The 16,711-nt window shown below is 45.3% G+C and overlaps 1 long non-coding RNA gene and 1 other non-coding gene across 2 annotated transcripts; one reads left to right on the top strand and one right to left on the bottom strand.

Moving 5' to 3' along the window:
- Positions 1-459: 459 nt before the first annotated feature.
- LOC123584560 lies at positions 460-623 on the top strand. Its single transcript, XR_006705522.1, has one exon. It is a non-coding gene; the product is annotated as a U1 spliceosomal RNA (small nuclear RNA).
- A 2,397-nt stretch (positions 624-3,020) lies between these two features.
- On the bottom strand, positions 3,021-12,407 carry LOC123583543. The gene is made up of 3 exons (XR_006704930.1): positions 11,604-12,407; positions 11,431-11,516; positions 3,021-3,766 (listed from the first exon to the last, which is right to left on the bottom strand). It is a non-coding gene; the product is annotated as an uncharacterized LOC123583543 (long non-coding RNA).
- Positions 12,408-16,711: the final 4,304 nt, after the last annotated feature.

Below are 16,711 nucleotides of genomic sequence, written 5' to 3'. Positions count from 1 at the left end.
CATGTAATTTTCGTTGCAAGGAAGGGGAGACTTAACCCACCGCCTCGGTGGGGCCTGCAACTTCTGGACGCCGCGGGGCCCCGTCTTCTCGGGTCTCCCCTCCGGGTCCCGACTCCTCGCCGCCCTCCCCCCATCCTTCGCTCCAGGCACCGGCGGTCTGCCGGGACCCTGGCACATCCGGTGTCCTAGAGCTGGAGCCGCGACGCGGGGAAGCGCGCGACAAGGCGTGGCGTATGTAGATGAACAAGCGCGCAGAGGCTGCCGGTCCCGGACCGCCTGGGCGCGCACGTCCCGCGTGGGGGCTAGGCAAAGGCGCCCGCGGTTGTTTTGCGGACGGGAGAGGTTGGAGCTGAGGGGGGGCTGCGGGCAGCCGGGGCGCGGAAGCCGCGTGGGGCAAGTGACCGTGTGTAAGAAGCGTGGCGAGCGCGAGGGTGTGGGTCGAGGCGGGGCGCGCAACTCATACTTACCTGGCAGGGGAGATACCATGATCACGAAGGTGGTTTTCCCAGGGCGAGGCTTATCCATTGCACTCCGGATGTGCTGACCCCTGCGATTTCCCCAAATGTGGGAAACTCGACTGCATAATTTGTGGTAGTGGGGGACTGCGTTCGCGCTTTCCCCTGACTTTTGGTAGTCCGAATGGAAGAACTTGAGTTCAGCCACGCGGCGGAGTCGTCGTTCTAGCCTCACTTCCACAGTACGGGCGCGGTGTTGGCGTTGCGTTGTTCCTCGTCCTAACGCGTCCCGCGCCACCCAAAACGAGCCTGAAGAAAAGTAGAAGCTCGCTTTTCGGCTTTTGCTTTGCTTTCTTTTGTTTTTCTTTCTCTCGCTTTCCGCCAACTGTAGCCCGCGTACTGCGGCAGCACGGAGAAGGTTTTTCCGGTCGCCTGAGGACGTGGTGATAGGCGGGCGCGTAAGGGGGGCCGGGGGACGACGCAGAAATACATCTTCGCTTCGTGGTCGTTTTCTTTTCTTCGTAAGCCCTGCGACACCTCGTGTCCCCCCCCCCCCCCCCGCACACCACCACAGCAGTGTCTCCTTGAAATCCACCCCCCTCCCTGCTCTGTTAACTTGTGCGTAGTGCCTCACTTCAGAAAGGTCTGTTTGAGCTCAACTTCTGTAGCAGTTCACGACGGAATCTGTCTTGTAGGCGCTTTCCCAAACTAGGGGCAGAGGAGAAACTCGCCCAGTCTTTAAGCCTCACGGGCCTTAGCGGCCCGGGGACCCCCACTCTCTTTTGCGATTTCCTTTCTTTACCATCCTCCACCTTCACTGCCACCAACCTCGCCACCTTCATTCCTCCTGGGTCGTTCATTCCTACTGCTCGCGTCACTCTCTTCCTCTCAGAGCGTGCAGTTAAGACACTCTGTGGGAGAAACCCTGTACTACTACCCAGTGCAGGGCTTTGTCTCTGTTACTGGGGGTCTTCCCCTTTCTCCTTTGTGTCCCCCAGGCACAAGATGGTCCCTAAAGGTTTCGTAAATGCCACACACACCACGAGAGTATTGAAACCAGTTTTTGGTTTGGTTTTGTTTTATGGGGAACCAGCAGCTGAGCTGTGGAATACTTCCATTGTTCTGGAGGTACAAAGTAGCATCTTTCCTAAAGTATGCCCTTGAGGGAGTAACCTACATTCTTCACCTTCTTTGTGTGTTTTGTGACAAGGTCCTTGGATAGTGCGGTCAACTCATTTATGTGTGTTTTTGTTAAGCACCCTGCCCCACACTAATATGTAACTTGCTGCTTCCACTCTACCCCCACCCCAACAGACACCGTAAACATGTAAACCAGGGACCAAGGGATGTACCTACCACTCTCCTACCCTTGCCCGGAATAAGGCCCCCTTGGTACAAACAAACAGATTAGCGGATGGATAGGTGCGACACCGTATTACTGCCTTTTGCCCCGCACTTGCTGTTTCTTAGCATTTACACAGCACCTTCACGTTTTCAAAGCACTGTACCAATGTTTATTAATCCTCACAACACCCCTGTGAGGTAGGTAGGTCAGTATGTCCTTTGTAGTAGAGAAACTGAGGCAGACAGAGGTCAAGCGAACCAAACCTGCCTAGGCCACAAGGGCAGCCGGCGAAGGGACTGCACCCGAGTCCCGAAGCCAGGGCTCTCTGTCCCGTTCATCCACTGGTGAGCATCGCGTGGGCGTCTTCTCACCAGTGAAGGGGACAGACAGGAGGACCAAACACACAGATTTCTCAGGCAACCGGGGTCGGGGGGGGGGGGGTAGTACAAACGACATCAGGGAATAACCAGGGAACAACGCCAGTGAAAGAGAGAAACGTGAACCAGCACACCAGTAAGGCAAGAGAACATGCTGGAGAGCAAGGCTGGGATCATGGTGACTACTCAGAAGACCTAGACCAGGGGTGGGGAAAATGTAAACGAGGAACCCACCTACAAGGTGACCAACCCAAATACCTGTGGTTTCCAACTGGAAGAAAAGTTAGTGAAAAAAACCAAACCACACAATCGAATTTTAAATTAGAAATGACGTGGCGATAATTCACATTAAAAAGGCCAATCATATTTGTATTGTAACTAGTATCCTTTTTGGAGCCTTCCATTCCAAATATTACAATTCCCACCCGCCCCCCCCCCCCCCCCCCCCACGAGGGCTGTTCCTTACAGCACCCTTTCTCTCTCCATACCAATCCGTACACTAGTAGGACTATCAAGTGGCTCGATGGCGTGTCACAGGGTTAACTGACCCGGCTAGGGATGGAATTCAGGAAACCATCACAGACGGACCATTCTGTCTGCCTCCTGTATTTTAGAAACAGCTGTTTCGAACCTGCCTCTGCCCAATTCCATCTTGTAGGAAAGGCTGAGAGCACACAGAGAAGCAGTTCATTCTTTCGTAAGGGGATTGGTGAACCTGCTTCAACATGCCATTTTCAGAGAAAAAAGAGAGAAGACCTGCACTGTAAAGCATAACGAAGGAGTAGATTGATTACAGCTACTCCAAATTTTAGAGTGATACAATGACCACAGAGTTAAAAACTATCACTGTTACCACGGTTTATTTGACAATAGTCGGTTTAGTCTACAAGTTTAAGGCAAACATACTAATGCAGCCGCTTTTCATCAGAAATCATACTTACAAAGATTACATAAAGTCTGTCCCAAAACTTCTAGGAAATGTTCATTAATTAAAAATAAGTCTGATTAAGATGCTTTTACCAGGATACATGGATGAACTAAGGTGGCATACAATGTTTTTAAAAAAACAAAACAAAACATAACAAAAACACCAAAAGAAAACAAAAGGTAATGGCAACCTTTATCTTGTCTGAACAATGCATCTCTGAAAGGGTTAAACATCAGAAATTACTTAAAGGGAAATAAGATTGGCAGCCATAAGGAACGCTATTCAGAAAATAAAGACAGTTACAGAGGCTACTTAAAAAAGGACTGAACGCTGGGCTTCGGAAGAGGAGGAGCGCACGGCGATGGACAACCGTCCCAGGGAGCACACGGGGAGCTGCAGGAGGGCAGCGTTCCACCACACAGACGGACGGACCCGCAAAACCCGTGGACGGCACCGCTCCATCGCTTCTCAGAAAAAAAGGAGAGTAGATGCACTTGGTCAGCTGTTTCTTTTGTTTCCAGTGAGCAGTAAATGCCTAATCTCATTAAGAAAACAAAAATAAAATCTGAAGGAAGGCAGCCCTTTTTAACCAAAGGCGGAGTGTGGCTTATGTGTCTCCATTTAACACTGCCAAGCAGTTCTGCAGCAACTGTAGGTTACCCTAAAAAGGAAGGGAAAATAAATCATGAAGTGCAGACAGCCTGGAAGAGTTGCAGTGAAAATATAACAGCGCTGGGAATCCCGTAACTAACGCCACCTTTATTAAGACAACAGAACTCCGGAAACAGCTACTCACTATCCACACACGTACGGGTTTAAAGACATAAAACCGTATCATTTGTTTCACGTACAAGGTTTTCCACACACCAGATTTCTTCAGGACATTTCCGCCTAGACCAGTATTATGGTGTTGAATCACTCGGCATGATTCTAATGAGGGATGAAACATGCCCTGTGTGTCCAAGTCAAACTACCGGACGTTTTGCAAGACCGGTTCTTATCCCTTTCCTCTAGCCGTTAAAATCTGTGTATTAGGGTAGAGGCATATTAAATTATAACGTACGCTTTCAGGACTAGAGTAGTGAGTGATACCAGTTTTTATACACATAGCCGTAAGTTCCCGTACAACGGCATTCTGTAACATTCAGACAGGCCTACGTACCCATTTGTAAAACATGGGCGCTGGCATCCAAATTCAGACACGTGTCCGGACAAATGTAAGCATATATGGATTACACCGATAAATACATGGGGTAAAGGAAAACCTCTTCCTTCCAGTAAGTAGAAAGCCAACTAAAACGATGGGATCAGAAAAGTGACCGTCTGGCAGCCACCACAATAATCGACGGAGGCAAAAGTCATGAACGGTGGCTTTGAGCATAAGGCTGAAATGCCAATACCGTAGCCATTAGGTACGTGCGGCGATGGAAAATTTAAATTTCTGTTAATTAAAGTTAAATAAAAACTCAGTTTCTCAGTTGCACCACCCACATTTCAAGTGTAGGCATGTCGACGGCCACGTGTGGCTACTTAGTGGCTACCGTACCAGACAGTGCTGATGACAGGACACTTCCATCGTCACACAAAATGCTGTGGGACAGTGCTGGGTAAGCGATGGGGTATCTACACAGTCCCAAGTATCTCCCCGCAGAATACTTCTTCATTTCAAAGTGTAAAATAGTTACTTGGCCACTGAGAAACCTGCAGACATCATCACTTGAACCAAATGATCAAAGTCAGACATTGCCAGCGAGGCAACTCATCAACAGCATGTAACCTCCTGAAAGGATGCAACAACGAGAAGGTCCGGGCACCACTTCTGGGCGATTCCCGCCACAGGCGGGGAATCTAAACTCAATAACTAGACGAACCCAAAGCGAGGGACATCTTATAGACCTGTGCTTTTCAGCGTCCAATGTTATGAAATACAAAGACTCAGGAACTTTCCGGGTTCAGGAAGTCTAAAACGACACGTGCGGGGGGTGCGGGGCGGGGAGGGCACCTGGCTGGCCCAGTTGGTAGAGCGCGCGACTCTCGACTCTCTCGATCCTGGGGGTCATGAATTCAAGCCCTACAGCGGGTGTAGAGCTCATCCCAAGAAAAACGAAAAGTCACGCCTGGGTGGCTCTGTCGGTTAAGTGTCCGACTCTCGGTTTCTGCTCAGGTCACAATCTCACGGTTTCGGTTTCGTGAGTTGGAGCCCTCCCCCACCCCACCCTGCGCCCCAGGCTCTGCGCTGACAGCGCCGGAGCCTGCCTTGGGATTCTCCCTCTCTCTCTCTCCCTCTCTCTCTCTCTCTCTCTCTCTCGCTTGCTCGCTCTGCCTCTCCCCTTCTCCCACGTGTGCGCTCGCGCTCTCTCTCGCTCGCTCTCTCAAAATACATAAACTTAAAAAATAAATAAAAAGACCTGTGCGCCGAATGTCATGTATTATCTCGAGTACCCTTTTGCCACTAAAGACATTATTCATTATTAGACAACTGGTGGCATGAAAGTCTGTGGATTAGATAATAGTACTGTATCCATAGTAATTTCCTGATCTTTGTCATTGCTCCAAGTACTCAAGAGAATTATTTGGTGTTAGGAAATCGACACTGAAGTGTTTAAGAGCCAAGAGACTTCCTAGCTGCAACCTAAATGGTTTAAGACAAAAACAGGTATGTATAAGGGTAGGGGTGTGGTGTGTGTGTGTGTACTGTGTAAAGAGGAAAAGTAAAGAGGGAGGGAGGAAGAGGGGGAGGGGAGGACAGAGCGAACATGACAATGTGCACATTTGAGGACTCTAGTGACAACTATCCAGGGAGTCTTTGTACTTTTCTTGCGACTTTACTGAGCGCCTGAAATTGGGGGAACATAAACATTTAAGAATTTCAAGTGCCCCAGTAACTGTCCATGTTGTGCCAGTAGAACGATGGATTCTGAGCCTGTCTGTGTGTCTGACATGATCTTCTCAAAGGTATATCCCTCCAGTGGGACGAAGTCCAAGGATACACATCCTGCACTTGACACACTGCCAACGCCCTCCAGAAGGGTGTACCCTGGTCCACACTTACCCACCAGGCACGAGGACTCCACGCCCTCACAGGCAGCAGTAGCATCACCTTTTTTTTTTTTTCCACTGCCTTTATCATACATTCGATGCTTCATTAATAAAGTATCTGAGACTATCTTCAAGGACACAAAAGTGACCAAATGACCTAATTTTCTGTTATAACCAGGTTCCAATACATGGCAAGACATATCCCGGTTATAATGAGTGAAATCCAAAGTAGTTTTAAACCATCTGGATGTAAATTTAACCAATGTCTAATCTCTTTGGAATAACTTATATGGATTCTGGGACCAAAATGGGACTTTGTTCAGATTTGCAAAATCATCAAGAAACCTCAGACGAGAGGGCAGCGTTTCTCAACCTCGGTGTTTTTTTTTTTTTTTTTTTTTTTTTTTAAGCTTTATTTTTTTTTTAAATGTTTATTTTATTTTATTTTTGAGAGAGAGACAGAGAGAGAGAGAGAGAGAGAGAGAGAGAGAGAGGAGAGAATCCCAAGCACGCTCCACGGTTATCAGTGCAGAGCTGGACACGGGGCTCGAACTCACAAACCCGTGAGATCGTGACATGAGCGGAAACCAAGAGTCAGACGCTTAACTGACTGAGCCACCCAGGCGCCCCAAGTTTTGTTTATTAAAGTAATCTCTCTACACGCAACGTGGGGCTTGAACTGGCGACTCCGAGATCGAGAGTCACACGCTCTTCCGACCGAGCCAGCCAGGCACCACCCACCCTACCCCCCATTTAAAAGAAGATTTTATTTTATCACCATTTTTAAAATTTATTATCATTTTCTTAGGTAGGTCAAGAGGCGGACGCTTGACTGACTGAGCCACCCAGGCGCCCCTGAACGATTTTATTTTTATTTATTTATTTTATTTATTTATTTTTTCAACATTTATTTATTTTTGGGACAGAGAGAGACAGAGCATGAACGGGGGAGGGGCAGAGAGAGAGGGAGACACAGAATCGGAAACAGGCTCCAGGCTCTGAGCCATCAGCCCAGAGCCCGACGCGGGGCTCGAACTCACGGACCGCGAGATCGTGACCTGGCTGAAGTCGGACGCTTAACCGACTGCCCCACCCAGGCGCCCCATTTTTAAAGTCATCTCTACACCCGACGTGGGGCTCGGACCTACAGCCCTGAGAACACGAGTTGCACGCTCCACCGACTGAGCCATCCAGTCTCAGTGTCCCTCAGTCTCGGCACACTTGACGTATTTGGGGCTGTCGAATCCTTTCTAATGGGGGCTTCTCCTGTGCCCTGTCAAAAGTTTAGCAGCATTCCTGCCCTCTGCGCCCTACATACCGGTCGTAAACCCACCCATCCTCCGTTGTGACTACCAGACATGTCTCCAGAAATTGCTAAATGTCTCCCGGGAGGCAAAACTGCCTCTAGTTGAGAGAGCCACTGGAGCAGAAGACCCATCAGAGAACACATTTCACAAAGGACCTGAAAAGCACAGAAATCTGGAAACCAGAGGCCGACAACCATCTATATAGTACGGGTCAGCAAACTTTCTGTAAAGGGCTTAAACACGTAGTAAACGTTTTAGACTTTGAGAGACATGTGGTCTCTGTTTTGCTGTCGTAGTATGAAAGCAACCACAGACGGAGCACAAAGGAACGAGCTTGGCTGTATTCCAGTAAAACTTCACTTACAGACGAAATCTAAATTTCACGTAATTATCACGTGTCATGAAATACTATTCTTTCGCCTTTTTTCAAAGAACCACTGAGGGGCATCTGGGTGGCTCAGTCGGTCAAGCGTCGTCCGACTCTCGATTTCGGCTCAGGTCATGATCTCACGGTTGGTCGTGAGATCAGCCCCGTCTGGGATTCTGCACTGGGCGTGGAGCCTGCTTAACATACTCTCTCTCCGGGACACCTGGGTGGCTCTTTCGGGTAGGTGTCTGACTCTTGGGTTTCGGCTCAGGTCACGGTCTGGCGGTTAGGGAGTTCAAGCCCTGCATCGGGCTTCACGCTGACAGGGAGGAGCCTGCTTGGTGTTCTCTCTCTCTCTCTCTCTCTCTCTCTCTCTCTTTCTCCACCCCCTCCCCCCGCCCCCCTCTGCCCCTTCCCTGCTCGTGCTCTCTCTCTCCCTCTCAAAAAACCAACGCCATTCTTGGCTCACAGGCTACACAAAAACAGGCTGTAATCTGCTAATCCTTCCTTAAACCTATTAACAAAATCCTGAATAGATTTTATAACCTCCTTACAAAGAACAAACATAGTGAACATTAGAAACCAACACGGGTGCAGTAACAATAAATCGTGCCAACCTTATCGAAATATTTTCTTTTGAGAGGGTGATTAGACCAGGAAATCCGTAACATATAGCTTCATTGTAATGAGGAATTGGATACATCTTGTATCCATCACAGATAAAATGGAAACGGTTGATGATAGTATAAATAGGTGAATTCCTAGCTACCCAAATAGCCATCACCAAAGAATACTCATTAATAACTTAATATCAATTAGTATAGAAAGAAAGGAAGGGAACTAAAAATTCAGCCTTTTTGGGTACCGTGCACTTATCCGGTTAGATGAACCAATGTTGACTCCTTTGGTCCCGATCAATCTTTTAAAGTAAAACTTAGATGACGACATAAAAGGGAAGTTCATACAAACTACAAATGTCCATCACTTGGGAGTAATCACCACTCTCCTAGTCAACTACTATATGATCAAATCGAAGCTTCCAAAAGATCTCACGCTGGGCTAAAACTAGCAAGCTACAATTTGACAGACATAACTGTGGCCTGCAACTTCATTTTAAAAATTAAATGCTCAGTACATGAAAAAGTTCTAGAGACCTGTTGCACGACAATGTGAATATACTTAACAAGGCTTTAAAAGTGGGTAAGATGGTACATTTATGTGTTTTTTACCACAAAAATGAAAACTATTCCTACAAAGAATTAAACACACAACTATAGGTTGGAGGCTCGAAAACAGACCAAGAAGGAGGAGGAGAACGAGGAGAAGATGTGTGATTATAAGCCAAATCAAGCTGGTGTAAGATGGCGCTAAACAAAACAAAACAAAACAAAACACAAAAGAACCAAAAAACAACAACAAAAAAAACAAACAAACCCTTATACGAAAAGCAAAAAGAAAAAGAAAAAAAAGAAAAAACACAAAAAACCCTTATGCCTCTAAAACTGCCGTAAGGAGAAACGTGTACAATAATAAGTCCACGTGTGGAAAGGTGTTTCCATTTCTGGGTGCAATATTGAAAAAAAAATTTTAATGTTTTTTTACTTATTTATTTTTTTTGAGAAAGAGAGAGAGAGACATAGAGACGGAGAGAGACAGAGCATGAGCAGGGGAGGGGCAGAGAGAGAAAAGAGGGAGACACAGAATCCGAAGCAATTCCAGGCTCTGAGATGTCGGCACAGAGCCCGACGTCGGGCTCGAACTCACCAACTGTGAGATCGTGAGATCGTGAGATCGTGACCTGAACCAAAGACAGAGGCTTACCCAACTGAGCCACCAAGGGGCCCCTGCATGCAATATTTGAAAACAGCAATGACCTAGTGTAATAATATAAAAAGCTTATTGAAATGTATGGGATAAAATATATTTAGCTCAAAGATGTCTAGCTTGTAGGAGAGAATATATTCAAATATTTGAGGGTAATATATCCAAATGTTTCTGTGGGAGAAATTAAATTCATTTTTCTTTCTTTTTTTAAAGCCAACCCATTTATTTTGAGAGTTTGAGAGAGAGAGAGAGAGAGAGAGCGAGCGCACGAGCAGGGAGGGGCAGGGAGAGAGAGAACCCCAAGCAGACTCCACGGAGAGTTGGACGCAGGGCTCCTCCAGCTGACAAACTGTGAGACCAGGACCTGACCGAAACCAAGAGTCGGATCCTCAAACGACAGAGCCACCCAGGCATCCGTCAAATTTATCTTTCTTATTTTACGTGACAAAACTCTGACCAATTTGTCAAAGTGACACAGAAACAGCTTTCTGTGCGTTATGGAGTGTCCCGAACGTCTTAGTAGAGTTTCAAGCTTTTTAATGACTTTCAAAGTGTAAATACTATAAACATATTAAAAAAACAAAACAAAACACTAACAAGTTTATTTAAATTTCTTTACTACTTCTAATTTGGGGAATTTTGAATATATTTTTACTTTCAGTCCTTCTGATTGAAGCCAGCAAATACTAAATTTTTAAAGAAGTTTTTATTAAAGATAGATTTATCGGGGCGCCTGGGTGGCGCAGTCGGTTAAGCGTCCGACTTCAGCCAGGTCACGATCTCGCGGTCCGTGAGTTCGAGCCCCGCGTCAGGCTCTGGGCTGATGGCTCAGAGCCTGGAGCCTGTTTCCGATTCTGTGTCTCCCTCTCTCTCTGCCCCTCCCCCATTCGTGCTCTGTCTCTCTCTGTCCCAAAAATAAACGTTGAAAAAAAAAAAATTAAAAAAAAAAAAAAAGATAGATTTATCTTTTTTAAGCAGTCACAAATGATACTGGTTTCCATATTAGGTACTAGGGTCTTGCAGAGCTGACTGCTTAGAGAAATTGCACGAATTATTCTTGCTTGAATTAGATGATCTTTAAGTTCGCTCGCAATTCTAAGATTCTCTAGTTCTAACCTTATTAGAAGGCTTGGGCCAAGCTTTATCTTAACTACAAGAAAGGGCTGAATCTGGAGGAAACAAACACTATAAAAAACCCTGGGCGAAGGATATTTATTTACTAACATTAAATTATTTTGAAGTACTAAAATGATCTTCAAAAATTAGCATTCCAATTATAATTCATTCTAATCCAGGAATGGTTCTTCCAATATCCCTCCAGAAAGAAACTGTCATTAAAGGATTATTATCAATTCCAAAACTGACGCCTTCCTTCCTCCCTGCCTTCCTCTGTTTCTTTTTTTTTTTTTAAGTAATCTCTACACCCAACACCCAACGTGGGGCTCAAACTCACATCCAGGAGATCAAGGGTCACATGCTCCACCGAATGAGCCAGCCAGGCACCCCATAATTCATTCATTCATTCATTCATTCATTCATTCATTTCTTTCTTTTCTTTCTTTCTCTCTCTCTCTCTCTCCCTCCCTCCCTCCCTTTTCTTTTTAATGTTTATTTTTTACTTTTGGGGGGGGGAAGGGCACAGAGCGGGGACAGAGGATCTGAAGGGGGGCCGCACAGCCTAACGTGGGACTTGAAACTCACCAATCGTGAGGACCCAGGTGCCCCAAGACTGACTCATTTCTAAATTATAAGTCACGTAAAATATTAAACCTTGACTATGACACTAACCTTTGCATGCTTCAGTTCTAACTCTGCCAGTTCCACTAAATTTTTTCTGAATGCGGCAACTCTTCTCGTCTTAAAATCTATAAGTTCTGTGAACAAAAGAAATTAGGATTAACTATTTAATTCACATAATAGTTGAAGGTATACCGTCTAATTAAAGGTTAATATAACAGTACCTTGTTTTGCAGATTCAGATATTTTTTCAAATTTCTGACAACATAATTGTTGGGATGTCTCGGCCTGAAGAACATCTTTGTTTTTCGCTCTTGCTTTATCCAGTGCTTTGTTAGCATTTTCATAATCCACTAGTGACCTAGATCTTCGATAGAGGAGATCCTATACAACAGAATGCTTCACAGTAAGACACGCCGCGTGTTTCGAACAGTTACGGGCAACCACCACCACCCCACTGCCCCCATCATCATCAGAGCTAACGCTTACGCCATGAAGATCACATGCCATCACCCTCCAAATGGTCTTTATAACAGCTTTATGGAGATGTAATTCACACACAGACACCTCGTTCCAAGCGCACAATTCACGGGTTTTTAGTGTGCTGGCAGAGTTGTATAACCATCGCCACCATCAATTTTGGAGCATTTGTGTCGATCAAAAAGAAACCCCACATCCATCAGCAGTCATTCTTCATTTCCTCCTTGCCACCCCCCAACCCTAGACAACCGCTGATCTGCTTTCTGTCTCTATAGATTTGCCTATTCTGGGCGTGCCATGAAAAAAAAAAAAATGGAACCACGTAATATGTGGCCTTTTCTGTCTGGCTTTCTTCACACAGCATAAAGTTTCGAGTTCATTCATGTTATAACTGAATCAGTACTTCATTCCTCTTGACTGCTAAATAATATTTCGCCGTAAGGACAGACACACCACATGGATGTGTCCGTTCACCAGTGGAGAGACATTTGTTTCTTTCCACACTCTGCCTATTATGAATAATGCTGTTATGAACATTTGTGTATAAGTCTGTGTGTGACCATGTCTTCCTTTCTCTTTCTATCTCACTACTTAGGGGTGGAATTGCTGGGTCACTCGGTAATTCTATGTTCAACCTTTTGAGAAACTGCCAGACTGTTTTCCAAAGTGGCTGCGCCATTTTATATTTTTGCAGACGCTGTATGAGTGTCCCAATTTCTCCACATCCTTGGCAATGCTTATCTTTTTGATTATCGCCACCTGGTGGTGTGAAGTGGTATCACGCTGTGGTTTTGTTTTGTAAAGATTTTATGTATTTATTTAAAAATATATTTTTAGGGGTCCTGGGTGGGTCAGTTGGTTAAGCTTCCGACTTGGGCTCAGGGCATGATCTCATGGTTCCTGAGTTCGAGCCCTGCGTCGGCTCTGTGCTGACAGCTCAGAGCCTGGAGCCTGCTTCAGATTCTGTGTCTCGCTCTCTCTGCTCCTTCCCCACTCGTGCTCTGTCTCTCGCTCTCAAAAATAAATAAAAATTTCAAAAACAGGGGAGGGAGCCTGGGTGGCTCAGTTGATTGAGTGGCCGAATTTGGCTCAGGTCATGATCTCGCGGTCTGTGAGTTTGAGCCCCGCGTCGGGGTCTGTGCTGGCAGCGCAGAGCCTGGAGCCTGCTTTGGATTCGGTGTCTCTCTCTCTCTCTCTCTCTCTCTCTGCTCTTCCCCTACTTGTGCTCTATCTCTCTCTGTCTCTCAAAAATAAGTAAATGTTTAAAAATTAAAAAAAAAAGGGGCACCTGGGTGGCTCAGTCGGTTAAGCGGCCGGCTTCGCCTCAGCTCATGATCTTGTGGTCCGTGAGTTCGAGCCCCGTGTCGGACTCTGTGCTGACAGCTCAGAGCCTGGAGCCTGTTTCAGATTCTGTGTCTCCCTCTTTCTGACCCTCCCCCGTTCATGCTCTGTCTCTCTCTGTCTCAAAAATAAATAAACGTTAAAAAAAATTAAAAAAAAAATTAAAAAAAATTTAACCTTATTTATTTATTTTAGTTTTTTTTTCAACGTTTATTTATTTTTGGGACAGAGAGAGACAGAGCATGAACGGGGAAGGGGCAGAGAGAGAGGGAAACACAGAATCGGAAACAGGCTCCAGGCTCTGAGCCGTCAGCCCAGAGCCCAACGCGGGCTCGATCTCACGGACCGCTAGATCGTGACCTGGCTGAAGTCGGACGCTTAACCGACTGCGTCACCCAGGCGCCCCAACCTTATTTATTTTTAGAGAGACAGAGAGTGAGAGGGGGTGGGGCAGAGAGAGAGGGGGAAGAGAGAATCCCAAGGAGGCTCTGCAGGATCATGCGGGGCTTGAACTCATGAATGGTGAGATCATGACTTGAGCTAAAGCCAAGAGTGGACTTTTACCCAACTCAGCCACCCAGATACCTCTAAAGATTGTATTTTATTTTATTGAAAAATTTTAAAAAATCTTAATAATCTTAATTTATTTGTGAGTGAGAGAGAGAGTGAGTTTGTGGGGGAGGAAAAGAAAGTGGGAGACATGGAATCTGAAACAGGCTCTGAGGTGTGAGCTCAGAGCTGCACTTGGGGCTTGAACTCACAAACCTTGAGTTCATGACCTGAGCTGAAGTCATACATTAACCAACTGAGCCACCCAGGCACCCCATAAAGATTTTATTTTTTAAGTTATCTCTACACCCAATGTGGGGCTTGAACTCATGACCCTGAAATCAAGAGTTGCATGTTCTATAGACGAAATCAGCCAGGTGCCCCAAGACCTATTTATAATTTGATAAGGAATGAAAAGCTGGTGTTCAAATCACCACTGATCATATGGGAATTTTCTGTATAATGTATACTGATGCACAAATCAACACTAAATTTGGAATATCTGAGCCGCTAAGTTTTCAGTGTTTTTTCAGATGTTTCTGTTAAACATGTTTTGGATAGTAAGAGTTTTAGTCTTGCACATACATAGACTTCCAAAAGGAAATTTGGGTTCCCTGGGTGGCTCAGTTGGTTGAGTGACTGATTCTTGATTTCAGTTGAGGTCATGATCTTGTGGTTGGTGGGTTCAAGCCCAGTGTGTGTCTCTGTGCTGACAGTGTGGGGCCTGCTGGGATTCTCTGTCACCCTCTCTCTCTGCCGCTATCCCCGACTCTCAAAAATAAATAAACATTAAAAAAGAAAACAAAAGGAAATTTGAGTTGCCTTAATATAAAGCATATCCTGGTTTTATATCTCGCTCACCCTTAAGAGACGTATATAGACCAAATTAGGCATCCTTTAGCTACATTAACTGTTACTTGGGGGTTTTACTTTATGTTTTGTAGGCATTTTACCGGAATGAATATACCAAAATCATAAAAAAAAAAAAAGTTCTAGAGTCTACTGTATCAGAAGTTTATATATAGAGTTTTTATTTATTAAACAGTTTTAAATTTTATTTTTGAGAGGAGACAGAGAGAGTGGAGGAGGGGCAGAGAGAGAGACACACACAGAATCTGAGGCAGGCTCCAAGCTGTCTGCACAGAGGCCAACGTGGGACTTGAACTCACAAGCCTCGAGATCATGACCTGAGCCAAAGTCGGATGCTTAACCACCTGAGCCACCCAGGTGCCCCAATTTTTATTTTTTTAAGTAAGCACTAGGCCCTGTTGCATCCACACGACTCCTGAAACAGAATGCTATGGGCACCAGTGACAGTCACAACAAAGTTTATTGCAATGAGAGGCAAGGTCGACCAATCGGACCAACACTTTTGATCAGAGTGCGGCCTTGAACAGCCGGGGTACAGAGTTTTTATAGCCGATCACATCGTTTTATCATCACCTGGGAACAGAACAAAGAAATAGTTCCCAGATGAGTTCGAAACAGTTCCTGGATGGGGTGATTATTTTAGACTTTCTGCCATTAAGTTGCAACCAGTGGATCTCCTTGACCCTGCCTCTGATGCTCTTTTCTTTGAATTTTTGTTTCCTTAATTGTTGAAGCCTAATTTACAAGAGTATGAAGCGTAATTTACAAGAGTAAAGCAAGGCTGTTATCTCTTAACCTTCAGTGTTAACACAAAGCTGTTATCTCTCAAGCTACAGGTTAGCCCTATACTACAATTTAACCCTCACGGGCCCAACAGGGGGCTTGAAATCCTGACCCCGAGATTAAGAGTCACATGCTCCACAGACTGAGCCAGCCGGCGCCCCTAATAGGATCCCATTTTATTTTTTATTTTTATTATTTTTTAAATTTTTTTTCAATGTTTATTTTATTTTTATTTTTGGGACAGAGAGAGACAGAGCATGAACAGGGGAGGGTCAGAGAGAGAGGGAGACACAGAATCGGAAACAGGCTCCAGGCTCTGAGCCATCAACCCAGAGCCTGACCCGGGGCTCGAACTCACGGACCGCGAGATCGTGACCTGGCTGAAGTCGGACGCTTAACCGACTGCGCCACCCAGGCGCCCCTAGGATTCCATTTTAAATAGTCGAATCTAAACTTAAGGGTATTCCTTATAACTAACACTAGTACAAACCATTTCATATTTACAAAGTTTTTCTTCCTAGAAGGGGCCCAGCCCAGCTGGTGGAGTATGGGGTTCCCATAGGAAGGCAGACAGCATAATGGTGGAGCCCCACAGGGTGTGCTATGTGACTTTGAGTGTGTAGAGGGGGTTAAGTGCAACTCCTGATGGAGGGACAGGGAGAGGACAGACTGAGACAAAGTTTCTGTTAACATAGGAGTAAAAGTAGGAGTTATTTTATCCTTAATGTCATTTTATAAACAAGGGAACCAACATAAGACCCATTAATTATGTGACTTTTCCAAGGCTTAGAGCAAATCAGTAACGAATCTAGGAAAGAATTCAAGCTTCCCACACTTAAGCTTTAGAGTTCTTAATTACTGAGCAGGCAACTATAAATAACTGCTTCATTGGAAGAAATCTGCAAGTACCAAAGATAAAATGAAATCTAAAAATAACTTAATCCTCCCAAAAGAATGACACAAAATAGAAGTTACCAAGCCAGAGACTTTTATTTCCTCCCCTCTGTTACAGCCTGTAACAGTCCTCCAAAACGGAGGTTCTTTTTTCCAGGTATCAACTGAATTGTCTTTATATCAGAGTTCTCAAACTTTTTGGTCTAAGGACTCCTCTACACTCTCAGAAATTACTGAGGATCCTAAAGAGCTTTTGTTATGTGCTGCCTGTTCCTCAGCGTCTAGGTTTCTGCTCCTTTATGTCACTATGTGAGACACTGTACATAGAGTGCTCGTCTCAGAGACTGCTACTTATGACGGCGCTAATTACTATTTTCAGTAATAAGGTAACTCTTTTCAGGTACGCGAAAGCAGC

Source organism: Leopardus geoffroyi, chromosome B3 (assembly GCF_018350155.1).
Source record: "Leopardus geoffroyi isolate Oge1 chromosome B3, O.geoffroyi_Oge1_pat1.0, whole genome shotgun sequence".
Lineage (NCBI taxonomy): Eukaryota > Metazoa > Chordata > Mammalia > Carnivora > Felidae > Leopardus > Leopardus geoffroyi.
This window is presented reverse-complemented; position numbering and strand designations above follow the sequence as displayed.